Source organism: Rhinopithecus roxellana, chromosome 7, assembly GCF_007565055.1.
Source record: "Rhinopithecus roxellana isolate Shanxi Qingling chromosome 7, ASM756505v1, whole genome shotgun sequence".
Lineage (NCBI taxonomy): Eukaryota > Metazoa > Chordata > Mammalia > Primates > Cercopithecidae > Rhinopithecus > Rhinopithecus roxellana.
This window is the reverse complement of record NC_044555.1, coordinates 829,796-844,820: the sequence shown is the minus strand read 5'-3', so window position 1 is coordinate 844,820 and position 15,025 is coordinate 829,796.

Below are 15,025 nucleotides of genomic sequence, written 5' to 3'. Positions count from 1 at the left end.
TTCAATGCTATCCTTATAAAAATATCAATGACATTCTTCACAGAACTAGAAAAAAAAAATCCTAAAATATATGTGGAACTACAAAAGATCCAGAATAGCCATAGCTGTCCTGGGCAAAAAGAACAAAACTGGAGAAACCACATTACTTGCATTCAAAGAATATTACAGAGCTGTAGTGACCAAAATAGCATGATACTGGCATAAAAGCAGACACATAGACTGTCGCGGGAAGCCAGGGACCCCAAACGGAGAGACCAGCTGGAGCCGAGGCAGAAGAAAATAAAATGTGAAGATTTTATGGACATTTATCACTTTCCTAATGATACTCTTATAATTTCTTATGTCTGTCTTTACTTTAATCTCTTAATCACATTGTCTTCGTAAGCTGAGAATGTACATCACCTCAGGACCACTATTGCTATTGTACAAATTGATTGTAAAATACATGTGTTTGAACAATATGAAATCAGTACACCCTGAAAAGAACAGAATAGCAGAGATTTTCAGGGAACAAGGGAAGATAACCATAAGGTCTGACTGCCTGCAGGGTTGGGCAGAATGGAGCCATATTTTTCTTCTCACAGAAAGCCTATAGACAGATGTGCGAGTAGGAGAAATATTACTGAATTCTTTTCCCAGCAAGGAACAACCCTGGAGAAGGAATGCATTACTGGGAGTAGGTCTCTATATATATATATATTTTTTTTTTGAGATTGAGTCTCGCTCTGTCGCCCAGGCTGGAGTGCAGTGGCCGGATCTCAGCTCACTGCAAGCTCTGCCTCCCGGGTTTACGCCATTCTCCTGCCTCAGCCTCCCGAGTAGCTGGGACTACAGGCGCCCGCCACCTCACCCGGCTAGTTTTTTGTATTTTTTTAGTAGAGACGGGGTTTCACCGTGTTAGCCAGGATGGTCTCGATCTCCTGACCTTGTGATCCGCCCGCCTCGGCCTCCCAAAGTGCTGGGATTACAGGCTTGAGCCACCGTGCCCAGCCAAGGGAGTAGGTCTATAGATGGCTGCTCTGGGAGTGTCTGTCTTATGCAGTTGAGATAAGAACTGAAAGACACCCTGGTCTCCTGCAGTACCCTCAGGCTTACCAGGATTAGGAAATTCCAGCCTGGTAAATTCTAGTCAGACCGGTTGTCTGCTCTGAACCCTGTTTCCTGTTAAGATGTTTATCAGGACAATGCATGCACAGCGGGACATATACCCTCATCAGTAATTCTAATTTTGCCTTTGCCCTGTGATCTTTATACCGCTTTGAAGTATGTGATCCTTGTGACCTACTCCCTGTTCGTACACCCCCTCCCCTTTTAAAATCCCTAATAAAAACTTGCTGGTGCTGCAGCTCAGAGTTGCCATCACGGTCCTACCAATATGTGATGACACCCCCGGAGGACCAGCTGTAAAATTTCTCTGTTTGTACTCTTTCTCTTTATTTCTCAGACCAGCCAACACTTAGGGAAAATAGAAAGAATCTACATTGAAATATTGGGAGCTAGTTCCCCCAATAATAGACCAAGGGAACCAATAGAGAACTAAGAAATAAATCCATACATCTACAATGAATTCATTTTTGACAGCAGTGCCAAGAACATACACTGTTGAAAAGATGGTCTCCTCAATAAATGGTGCTGGGAAAACTAGTCCATATGCAGAAGAATGAAACTAGTCTTTTGTCTCTCTCCATGTACAAAAATCAAGTCAAAATTGACTAAAAAAAAACTTAAGACTGGGCATGGTGGCTCATGACTGTAATCCCAACACTTTGGGAGCTGAAGGCGGGTGGATCACCTGAGGTCGGGAGCTTGAGATCTGCCTGGTCAACATGGAGAAACCCCGTCTCTACTAAAAATTCAAAAAAATTAGCTGGGCGTGGTGGCTCATGCCTGTAATCCCAGCTACTTGAGAAGGTGAAGCAGGAGAATTGCTTGAACCCGGGAGGCAGAGGTTGTAGTGAGCCAAGATCGCACCGTTGCACTCCAGCCTGGGCAACAAGAGTGAAACTCCATCTCAAAAAGACAAACAAACAAAAAACAAACAAACAAACAAAACACTTACATCTAAAGCCTCAACCTAGGAAACTACTAAAACATCGGAAAAAACTCCCCAGGACACTGGACTTGAGCAATAGCCCACAAGCACAGGCAACCAAAGCAAAAGTGGACAAACGGGATCACATCAAGTTAAAAAGCTTCTGCACGGCAAGGAAAACAGTCAACATGGGTTGAAGAGACAACCCATGGAATGGGAGAAAATATTTGCAAACTACCTCTCTGAGAAGGGATTAATAACCAAAAGATATACGGAATTCAAACAACTCTATAGGAAAAAATCTAATAATCCAATTTAAAATGGGCAAAAGATCTGAATAGACATTTTTCAAAAGATATACAAATGGAAAACAGGTATAGGAAAAGGTACTGTATATTATTAATTATCAGAGAACTGCAAATCCAAACTGCAATGAGACATTATCTCACCCCAGTTAAAATGGCTTCTATCCAAAAAACAGGCAAAAAAAAAAAAAAAAAAAATGCTGGCAAAGATGTGGAGTAAAGCGAACCCTTGCATGCCCTTGTTGGGAATGTAAGTTAGTACAACCACTATGAAGGACAGTTTGGAGGTTCCTCAAAGCCCCAAAATAAAGCTACATAATTCAACAATCCCACTGCTAGGTATATACCCAAAAGAAAGGAAGTCAGTATATTGAGAAGATATCTGCAATCCCATGTTTGTTGCAGCACTATTCACATTAGGTCAGATCTGGAAGCAACCTAAGTGTCTGTCAACTGATGAATGGATAAAGACAATGTGTTACATATACACAATGGAGTACTATTTAGCCATAAAAAAGAATGAGATCCTGTCATTTGCCACAATATGAATGGAATTGGAAATTATTTTGTTGTGAAATAAGACAGGCACAGAAAGTCAAAGATCACATGTTCTCACTTATTTATTGGAGCTAAACATTAAAACAATTGAACTCATTGAAATAGAGAGTAGAAACATCGTTAGCAGAGCCTGGGGATGGTAGTGGGAGTGTGGGGGAGAAATGGGGATGGTTAATGTGTACAAAAATATAATTAGATAGAATAAGATCTAGTATTTGATAGCACAACAGGGTGACTACAATCAACAATATTTTATTGTACATTTAAAAATAACTAAAATATTATAATTGGATTGTTCATAACATAAAGAAAGGATAAATGTTTGAGGTGGTGGCTACCCCATTTATCCTGATGTAATTATTACACTTCGTATCCTTGTATTAAAATATATCATATACCCCATGAATATATACAACTATTACGTACCAACCAAAATTAAAGAAAAAGCACACAGTATCTGCAAAATGCAATAAAGTGAAATGTGATAAAATGAAGTGTGCCTGTATAATAACATAGAGATAAGGCACTGATATCTTGGCTTTGACTGATCATTTTAAGGTAATAGTACTATGACATTAAATAATACTTTTGCAGGTAAAATGATACCATATTTATCTGTAGGATGCCACTACCTGTCTATATGTGAAATTCAGTCTGTTACCTTCTCCTTTCCAACTTTTATTTTTTATAAATTCTGTAAATTGAGACCACAAAACAATGGAAGATTGGAATAGCTCAAGATATTTTATAATAATTATAATCAAAATATTAAATGACAAATCCAGGCTGGTGTCTTTAAATTGTTAACATAGCTTATTATGAATTTCTACATTTGGAAGAAAATGTGGAAAAGAACATTTTAAAGTCTTTTTCCTGTTCATTTGCTAAAACATATGAAATTTTTAAATACTGAAATATTTATACAAGTCAAATCAAACATGTATAGTTGATGCAAAAGATCATATACATTATTCTTAAATTGAAAAAATATGCTTTTATTATTAACTATTTGGGATAATCTTTGTATTTACTTCTATGCACTAACACAGGTGATTGAAACTGAATATATTAAACCTCTTTCATCTTGGTATATTATCATCTTTTCCTGGTGGAGGGATTATACTTAATTGCCATATTCCCATAATTATTTCAAGACCATGAGATCGCATGACCTCTCAGCATATTCTTTGTACTTTGTTGAAAGACAACAAATTTATTCCAAAATTGTTGCGGTAATATGAGGTTTGACTTTTGGAAATTAGAACCATACTCATTAGCTAGCACAGAAGAATTTGGTGATCATCCATTGATAACATAAAGGGTCTTCTAAAATGTGAATAACCACTTCCTATTTTTATTATTGGTTTTTTGTTTTGTTTTGTTTTGTTTTGTTTTTGAGACAGAGTCTTGCTCTGTCACCCAGGCTGGAGTGCAGTGGCACGATCTCAGCTCACTGAAAGCTCTGCCTCTGGGGTTCATGCCATTCTCCTGCCTCAGCCTCCTGAGTAGCTGGGACTACAGGCACCCGCCACCACGCCCAGCTAATATTTTGTATTCTTAGTAGAGACAGGGTTTCACCATGTTAGCCAGGATGGTCTTGATCTCCTGACCTGGTGATCTGCCTGCCTTGGCCTCCCAAAGTGCTGGGATTACAGGTGTGAGCCACCATGCCCAGCTATTACTGTTTTTAAGTACATGTTTTGCTGTTCTGAATTTTCCTAAATCAGGGACTTGCCATTCCTTTAAAAAGAGCACCAATATGTTTTATTAAACAGCATGAAGAATTCTATCAGCCCCATAAATAAAGTAATTGCTTAAATTTCTTTCCTATTGTAAGTTTATATTTATTTATTTATTCTTAATGACAACCATGAAATCAATACACCAATTACCTTTCCAATACCCTTGCCTCTGAATTTTGTTCCACAAATGTAGCTCGTGAAATGACCAGAGCAACCAGTCAATGAACTGATTACTGTTGAGTGCCACACTTCTAGCTACTTGATAATAATTTAATGTCGCTTGAATAAAAAGAAATGTTTTTGATGGAAAGCATGATCCTTGACCACACAATTTCCATTCTATTACTATATTTACATAGTAAGCTCCCTCTAGGTTACTTTGCCATCATTTAAAAACGAACAAAATTATTGAGAAACCCCAATTAAACTGAGTGTCTAGTAAAAGACTTATTTGGATGTAGTCCCAGATAATGTCCCTGGTAATGGAAGGAAGGAAAATTAAGCACTCTGATTTCCAGTAAATATAATTCGGTCCTGTAAAGTGCTCTCAGCCAAAAATCTTCACTGAATTTATGGTAACCCAAGGCTATCGCCAGTTGCTCTTGTTAAAAAATGCACATATAGGGGGAGTATGGCCTAAATGTGTTCATCAATTTCATGTGTTGGAAACTTAATCCCCAATGCGATAGTATAAAGTGGTGGAACCTTTAAAAGGTGATTAGACCACTAAGGCTCTGCCCTCATGAATAGATTAATGCCTTTCTTGTGGGAGTGCATTCCTAACAAACTGAGGAGTTCTGTCTCCTCTTGATCTCTCTCACCCTCTTTTTGTTCTTCCACTATGGAATAACATAGCTAGAAGGCCCTCACCAGATGCAATCCCTCAATCTCAGACTTCCCAGCCTTCAAAAACATGAGCCAATGCCTTTGTTTATTATAAATTACCCAGTCTGTAATACTCTGTTATATAGCAGCACAATAGAGACTAAGGGGTGTGTCTGTGTGTGTGTGTGTGTGTGTGTGTGTGTGTGTGTGTGTTTGAAAGTAATGTTTTACTATTCTTTTAAAAATGAAGCCTTCACGGGTACTGGGAAAAAGCGATTGAATTTAAGGCTATCTCTATGAGATGGTAAATTGGAATGGATCTATCATTGTGCTTGAGCCCAGTGACCAGTATATTAACTAGGAGGGAGATTATGCACATACAAATTTACTCTTTAGAGATTTCTGTAGCCTGCAGTTCCAAATTAAGATGATCTGGAATGTGTGCAGAGCCAGCAAGAAGGCTTTCTCAAGATATTTCTTCTAGTTACGGAAGAAATATTACATATTATAGTTAATCTATTTTAAATACTTTCCAGGTTTTGAGTCTTCTAATTTGATGCAACATGAGAGAAGTTTGCGACTCAAATGGAATAGGATATAGGATAGGTGCCTCAGGGAGCACCAAAGATAATACAGAAAAGCTGAAGGGGAAAAAGTCAGAGGACCAAGATATCAGACTTTCCTGAATAAGGGAAATCTGCTGTGAACTCCCTATTTCTTTTCAAAGCAACATTTGCCTCTTCATACCCACTGTTTCATCTCTCCTTTTAGTCTCAGAGGAAGATGTGTCCCCTCTGGCTTCAAAGATTTTGTGGTCTTGTTCACTCTCCTTTCCTTCCTAAAGTCTGTCTTGCCTGCTTTTTCAACAACTTTCCTACTGCATTAAATATGCTTAATTATAAGATCTATCTTACGCATGTTTTAAATATGTGTGTAAATGGCCACAATGATTTGCCTTCTCTGTTATTGGCTTGGGCCTTGGGTAGTCCACTTCCCTGGCTCTAGACCTAGTTGTAGTTCTTGTTCTGCTCAGTGGAATAATAGAAAATATGATGCAAGCAGACACTTGAAAAGGGCTTCGATATTGGGCTTTGCCTCATCTTGATGATCTTGAGGAATACTGTGACTACCACCATGCTATCTAAGCCCAGGCTATCCTGCTGAAGGGTGAAAGACACACGGCCCGGATACCCACTTTGCCTTGCTGACAAATAACTAACCATTAGATATGTGAGTGAGTCCATGGATCATCAGATTACCACAGATTCATTAGTGAACCCAGAAAACACTACATGACACACAGCTGTTCCATCCAGCTGAATTCACAGAATAATTAACATGTGTATGGTGATTTGTTAGATAACAGAAACTCTTACCTTACTGTACCATGATTCTAGTTACTGTTCTAATTATTTTCTTCCATTTATTGTCAAGTATTCTATTTCCTAACAAATATTCACTTATCATATAACAATTACATAATGATATAAGCTGGCTATGTGATAGGGACTATGTTGAACAATTATACAAATCTTAATAAGCAATAACAGACATGGGGACTACCTTTATGGAATATAGAAGATAATAGTAAGTAAAATGCATTGGGTGCTTTATATGTACCATCTACCATATAAATCTTACAATATATATTAGTTCATCACAACAACCTTATTGACCCATTTTACAGATAAGGAAATTGAGACGTAGAACATTTTAATAGATTTTCTTAAAGTCACAGTAAGTGGTGGACTTAGCTCTTTCTTCAGAGACTGCTCTGAACCATTACATTGTATTTTCAGGACAGATATCAAAAAACCTTCAGATATAGTCTTTCTTAATTCTGCCAGGAACTTCTGCATCAATGAGGAGAAGGCAGTTCCACCTTTTTTTAATCTTTAGGGGCCTAAATAGCTTCCCTTTACTCTATTACAAAATAGTCTTTAATCTGACACTAATCACTAGCTATTTACATGTTGTTTAATGCCTTGCCCATCAGTGTCTGTCCTCATCTATGTAGAACCTGAATTCTTGAAGGTCATCATTGTCTTCTTTGCAAAATCTAGTAGCAATATTAAGCTCATTTATTCTGAATTCTCTGGCTTATTTGAACATAATTGGTAATTCCTTTATATTTATCTCTTTCACTTTTAAAAAAATACAGTCCTTACTTCTCAAAATTTTTAGTTTACAAATCGAGCTCATGTAAGCCAGACTTATAGATTGGTTATACTGGTTGGAGGCAAATGTGCATTTAGAGGGGTCTATATTTTAATCAAATTCTTAAAGGGTCTATAACCTAAGATAGGTTCATGCATTCATTCATTTACATTTGCCAAGAATGTTCTGTGTGCCAGGCCTTGTTCTAGGCACTGGGGAGTGAGCAATGATCAAAACAGTTAACATCTTTGACCTCATGGAGATTGGCTGTAAATGAGGAGGTAGAAAATAATAACAGGAGCAAGTATATGCCGTATTATCTGATAGAAAAAAGTGCTATGGTCTGGGTACGGTGGCTCATACCTGTAATCCCAGCACTTTGGGAGGCTGAGGTGGGTGGATCATGAGGTCAGGAATCCAAGACTAGCCTGGCCAATATCGTGAAACCCCGTCTCTACTAAAAATACAAAAATTAGCGAGGCATGGTGGTGTGTGCCTGTAGTCCCAGCTACTTGGGAGGGTGAGGCAGGAGAACCACCTGAACCTGGGAAGCGGAGGTTTCAGTGAGCTGAGATTGCGCCACTGAACTCCAGCCTGGGCGATGTCAGGCCTCTAAGCCCAAGCTAAGCCATCACATCCCCTGTGACCAGCACGTATACTTCCAGATGGCCTGAAGCAACTGAAGAATAACAAAAGAAGTGAAAATGGCTGGTTCCTGCCTTAACTGATGACATTACCTTGTTAAATTCCTTCTCCTGCCTCAGAAGCTCCCCCACTGAGCACCTTGTCTGACTGTAATTTTCCATTACCTACCCAAATCCTATAAAACTACTTCACTACTATCTCCCTTCGCTGACTCTCTTTTCGGACTCAGCCCGCCTGCACCCAGGTGATTAAAAGCTTTATTGCTCACACAAAGCCTGTTCAGTGGTCTCTTCACACGGGCACGCGTGACAGGCGACAGAGGGAGACCCCGTCTCAAAAAAAAAAAAAAAAAAAGAAAGAAAAAAAAGGTGCTATGGAGCAAAATAAAGCAAAGTAGAAAAGATGGAGAACGGAAGAAATCCATATTTTAGATGGGCAGTAAGGCAGTATTTCATGGCGATGATTATTTAAACAGAAGCCTTAATGAAATGAGAAAGTAAGCCACAAAGATATTCTGGGATTGTGCATTTCTAGAAGGGATGATGAGGGTAATTACCTAAGATAGGAACATACTCTGTGTCTTCATGCAATACCCATGAGCCATTTTGTCTGACCAGAGTGAATGAGAGGTGAGTATTGGGAGACCAGGTTAAAGTACCCACAGGCCAGGTTAGGCCTTTGGGAGCATCAAGGCAATTTTCTTTCCCTCTCTGATTCTCAGTACAGAAACACTGTCAGTCTATTTTAGTGGGATGAGATTGGGTTTTAGAGTACACATGTCTGTGTAACTGTTGTTGAGATCTTGAGTAAATTATTGGTTCCAATTATAGAACATTTAGAAAATTACTTTGCCTTTTGAGTTCCAATTATCTGATCCTTACAGTTGGTATTCAATTGCCTAGCTAATAGGACTGTTATGATGTTTTAAGGTAGCACAGCATATGAATGCACCCACTTCAGTCCTGGCACAAAGCATGCTTAGTAATTGTTCATTTTCACACCTCTTTACATACCTTCACTAAGAGAATATTGAGGAAATTGACTTCAATTACTCCCTCTGGGGATGACTCTCAGATCTGTGTCTCAGAATCTATCACCCACTTTCAACACACGTGTATGTATATGTCCAAACTCATTAAATTACATATATTAAATAGGTACAGTTTATTGTATGTTGATTATACTGCAACAAAGCTATTTTTAAAGTGTGTCTTCTTTTGTCAGTTTCATATGCCTACTTAGATGTTCCAATAACATTTCAAACTAAAAATCATCACCTTTTCACTAAAACAGGGATCAAAATCTCAACTTGTTCAAGGGTAACATAAATGGATAAAAAGACTTGATCTGCTAGGAATTGCTCCTGGTGAATTCCCTGATCACTCTGTGCCCAGCGTTGCAGAACTTCACTCTATACACAGGTACAGTACTCAGCTGCAGGCTCAGGGGAACCCCTAAGGTGGTTTTCCAGAGCTCTTTCTCTGTGTAGCGCCCTTCTTTCTGCTACTCTGTTTCAAAATCCTAGCCTCCCCAAATTTCTGTTCAACTTGGAGAAACTACCATGCTCTGCTTTTGTTCTCCCTCTAAGCACCAAATTCCAGAAAGTGCCTCAGGACAGAAAGGTGAGGTCATCCCAGGGCTCACTTCATTTGTTTTCCTGTTCTTGGGGATCTCCCTAATACACTGCCTATTGTCCAATGTCTGAAAGCTGCCATTTCATGTATTTTGTCCAGTAGAAAGTCAATTTATTCCCAGTAACTGTGTCAGGGACAGAAGCCCATGGCTACTAATTTAGTAGAACACTTTGGCAATATATGCAAGGTTCAAATATTTTACACATAGATTTTTTGCATGGTTCTCAAAAGAACAATTTTGTGTTTGGGGATAGGACCTCAGAAGGAGCAGTTTGTTCTATCCTCAGGTCACCCTGGCAGAGATTTTTACATTCTAACCTGACAAATTTGCTTGTCTGCCCCTTATGCTCATGTCTTGTCCTCCCAGCACTGAGATATACAGAAGGTGCATAAAGGTATTTTTTTAAAAATTCCACTTATTTGTCTCTCCTTTTTCTTCTCTTTACTTTCTTCAAGCCTATGAATAAGTATGCACCACTATATGACATTCTCCACCTTTGGAATTGCATGTTATTTATGTCTTTCATTCATTTCCTTGTATTTCTTATACTATAATTATTAAATTAAAGCTATTGTTTTTATCAAGGTGGATAATACTTATTCAAGCCTTCCTATAATTTTGAACAGTAAGATTGATTTTTTAAAAATCCTACACAATTTTAGTCACCCACCTTAATTTACCTGTGTGACCAAGAATGCAGCTCCTATGTATGGACATTTTGCAGGCTTAGATAAGAAAGCATGGGTGATAGAGTCCATGTTTTATATTCACAATGTCAAGGTGCCTACATCTTTAGAACTGGTTTATTCTCTTCACATTGCTGCATATAGTCCAGCGCTTGACAAATATGCCTCAAAAGCTCATTTCTCGTATAATTTTGTAGGTCTTGAATCAGTTCTACCAGTCTATGAAAAGGAAAGGAATTGTGCCTGCAATAGACTTAGGTGGTGATTTTCACATTGTTCACAGACTGCTGATATTAGAATTCCTTCAAATTCCACATCGAGACACAGTCATCATGAACAATAGCTCAGAAGAAAACTCTTTACTGCTAATGCAATTGTTAAGTATATTGTTTTGAAAATGAAAATTTATGATTTTCGCAAAGTTCTCCAATCTGCACTCAAGCCACTTTTGAATTGCATAAAATAACAGAAAAACGACAGCATGAGAAGTTTTATGTGAAATCGTTATTTTCCTTTCTAGAATGCAATATGTGTATCTTTTTATTCACATTGAAGTGCCTCATTCAAAACACAGAGGCAATTGTACAATAATTCTCACTCAGAATGAGGTTTCTTACAATTGAGTAATATCTCTACTTCTCAGCATGAAGTTAATTTAGGTAATTTGTTACACTTTAAGATAAAAGAATGTCTGCACATATCTAAAATATCCACATGCTTTTTAAAAACAAAATTTTAATCATTGTTAGGACAATGTCCAATCACTTTGATTTCACAGGGATACGTATGCCTTCACTGCAGTCTCGTGAGCACAGACAGTGGCTTCCTGCAGGGCAGTTGAGACAAGAGACAGCAGTCCTGTCCTTTTTATCCTTGGAAATTGTCAGAGACTTTTAAAGTGTAGTTTACAGACATATAAAGGAGAGAAAGGAAATAAATTCAAAGTCAAATAATACACCTAATGCTTTCACTTTTTTTTAAAATTTCTTTCTATAATCTGTACAGATGCCTTGGACCAAGGGAAATTATTTCTTTTCTGTTTTGCTGGAATAATCCTAAAAGGTGATATTTCGCTAGATTAAATAAGAAAACGTAACTGTTTAAAGCTATTCATAAACCCGTTTCAACAACCACAAAGGCATACCTCATCCAGACAAACACGATTTTCTATTTCTTGCAAGATTTTGAAGATTATAGGTCTATTTGAAATTTTCTTATGAACATTTGAACAACCACCCTTTATTTTTATAAATTTATTTAGCATTGTTTACAATTTAGCAATTTAATATTTTTTAAAGAAAATAATTTACTTCATCCATCAGGCCTCTCATATACATCTTTACTATTTTATTTTCTGTTCTCTCTGTTTTCTGTAATCTTCTGAAAAGATTTTAAAAACTAAAACACAACACTGACTTGAAATCTCTAATTTGATTTTTTTTTAGGTGCTCTCTTTTTTATTATTATTATACTTTAAGCTCTAGGGTACATGTGCACAATGTGCAGGTTTGTTACATATGTATACATGTGCCATGTTGGTGTGCTGCACCCATTAACTCATCATTTACATTAGGTATATCTCCTAATGCTGTCCCTCTTCCCACCCCCTCCCCACAATAGGACCTGGTGTGTGATGTTCCCCTTCCTGTGTCCAAGTGATCTCATTGTTCAATTCCCACCTATGAGTGAGAACATGTGGTATTTGGTTTTCTGTTCTTGCGATAGTTTGCTGAGAATGATGCTTTCCAGCTGCATCCATGTCCCTACAAAGGACACGAATTCATCCTTTTTTTGGCTGCATAGTATTCCATGGTGTATATGTGCCACATTTTCTTAATCCAGTCTGTCACTGATGGACATTTGGGTTGATTCCAAGTCTTAGCTATTGTGAATAGTGCCGCAATAAACATACGTGTGCATGTGTCTTTGTAGTAGTAAGACTTATAATCCTTTGGGTATATACCCAGTAATGGGATGGCAAATTTGAAATTTTTAATTTTTTTTTAGAAACAGTGTATTAGTCTGTTCTCACGCTGCTAATAAAGACATTCCTGAGACTCTGAGGAAAAAATTTATAAAGGAAAGAGGTTTAATTGACTCACAGTTCCACATGGCTGGGGAGGCCTCACAGTCGTGGCAGAAGGCAACTGAGGAGCAAAGTCACATCTTACATGGCAGTAGGCAAGAGAGTGTGTGCAGGGGAACTGCCCTTCATAAAACCATCAGATCTCATGAGACTTATTCACTATCACAAGAACAGTGTGGGAAAGACCCGCCCCTCATGATTCAATTACCTACCACCAGGTCCCTCCCACAACACGTGGGAATTGTGGGAGCTACAATTCAAGATGGGATTTGGGTGAGGACACAGTCACACCACATCAGACAGGGTCTCACTCTGTTGTCCAGGCTGGAGTGCAGTAGTGCAATCATGGCTTACTGCTGCCTTGAATTTTTGGGCTCAAGGATTCTCCCACCTCAGCATCCCAAGTGCTGGTACTACAGGCACACACCACCATGCCTGGTTAATTTTTTCAAAAATTATTTTTTGCAGAGATGGGGGTCTCACTATGCTGCCTAAGCCGGTCTTGAACTCCTGGCCTTGAGTGATCCTCCTGCCTCAGCCTCCCAAAGCACTGGAATTGCATGTGCGAGCCACCATGCCCAACACAAACAACGTCAGCTTAGCAGTAATAATCTTTCCCAAAAAACCACTTTTAAAAACAATGTGCACTTTGGGAGACTGAGGTGAGTGGATCACGAGATCGGGAGATCGAGACCATCCTGGCCAACATGGTGAAACCCCGTCTCTATTAAAAATACTAAAGTTGGCTACACGTAGTGCCTATAATCCCAGCTACTCAGGAGACTGAGACAGGAGAATCGCTTGAACCGGAGAGGCGGAGGTTGCAGTAAGCCGAGATCGCGCCACTGCACCCCAGCCTGGCAACAGAGCTAGACTCCGTCTCAAAAAAAAAAAAAAAAGAGTGATTTTTTTAACTGCATTTACCAGTGCAGTGCCTGACAAATACACTTTTGTCTCATGCCATTCATTCATATTTTTACCCTGCCTGAAAGTACTCTAGAATGTTATTTCTTCACAGATTTATTTCTGCACCCCTGGAATAATATGGTACTTTTCATACTATATTATAAGTAATTGTTTGACTGGCTACTTTTCTTCTAAATAATGAACTTACTGACGTTAGGGACAATGTCTTACTCATCACTGTAAACAGATCCTGAATCACAGAACCTTTGACACAATGAAGCTTTCCCAAACATTTGTTAAATAAGTGGATATTTCCTAATAAAATCCATACACGATTCTTGCTGCCTTTTTAATGAATTCTCCCATCTCTCTTAAGATGGGAAAAAAGCCCCATTCCTTCCTACCCATCTTAGAAATTCTGTGATTCTTTTTAAGTTTTCTTTGAAAAGTCCTTGCTAATATTTTTCCTCTAAAGAAAAAAGACGACAAGAAAAGATGTCACTTTTCTGGAACATTGAAAATAGTGAAGGGCTGATTTAACTATAGTTTCCTACTTCTTTAGTCTCATACTGTAGCTTTCTATAAGCAGAGGAGCTATAAAAAAATGCGAGAGAGAAACTGTATGAGACCTGATGTTTTAAAACCACTTTCTGAGGAAGATGCATCATCGTTACTCACATCACAGGAGTATTAATCATATTACTCTGAGAAGCCATGAAGTCTAAGCAATTATCTTGAAAGCCACTGCCTGCTATGAGAAAATATATTACCAAGGGAGTTACAGTCAATTGGAAGTTAGGAAGCTAAGGCGGTAATACTCACCCACCCCCCATCTTCCCACATATCTCCCACTCTCTTCACTCTACCTTTTGACTCCAAAGTGGAAACCAGAAGTAGTCCAGTGGAAAGTAGGCTTTTAAAAACAGCTAGCAAAAATTAACATCCTCTTAATGATATCTACCCAAAAAATATGACTCACTGTTTCCCATCAACTTTGAGTTCAGTATATTTGCGTTCTCAAGAGAAATAGAACCAATCGAATGCATAAAGAGAGAAAAAATTATTTTAAGAAATTGGCTCACACGATTATGGATGCTGGCAAGTCCAAAATCCACAGGGAAAGCCACCAAAATAAAGACCTGGAGAAAAGTCGATGTTGCAGTTCGAGTTCAAAGGCTGCCTGCTGACAGAATTCTCTACCTTTTGTTCTATTCCAGCCTTCAGCTGATTGGATGAAGCCCACTCACATTATGAAGGGCAATCTGCTTTACTCAAAGTCCACCAATTTTAATGTTAATCTCATCCAAAAAACATCTTCTCCAAAATATCCAGAATAATGCTTGACCAGCTATCTGGTCACTGTGGCCTACCTAGCAAAATTGATACATAAAATTAACCATCACACCACATAATATTTGTTGTGTCTTTGACCTCTGACTCTTCTCCCC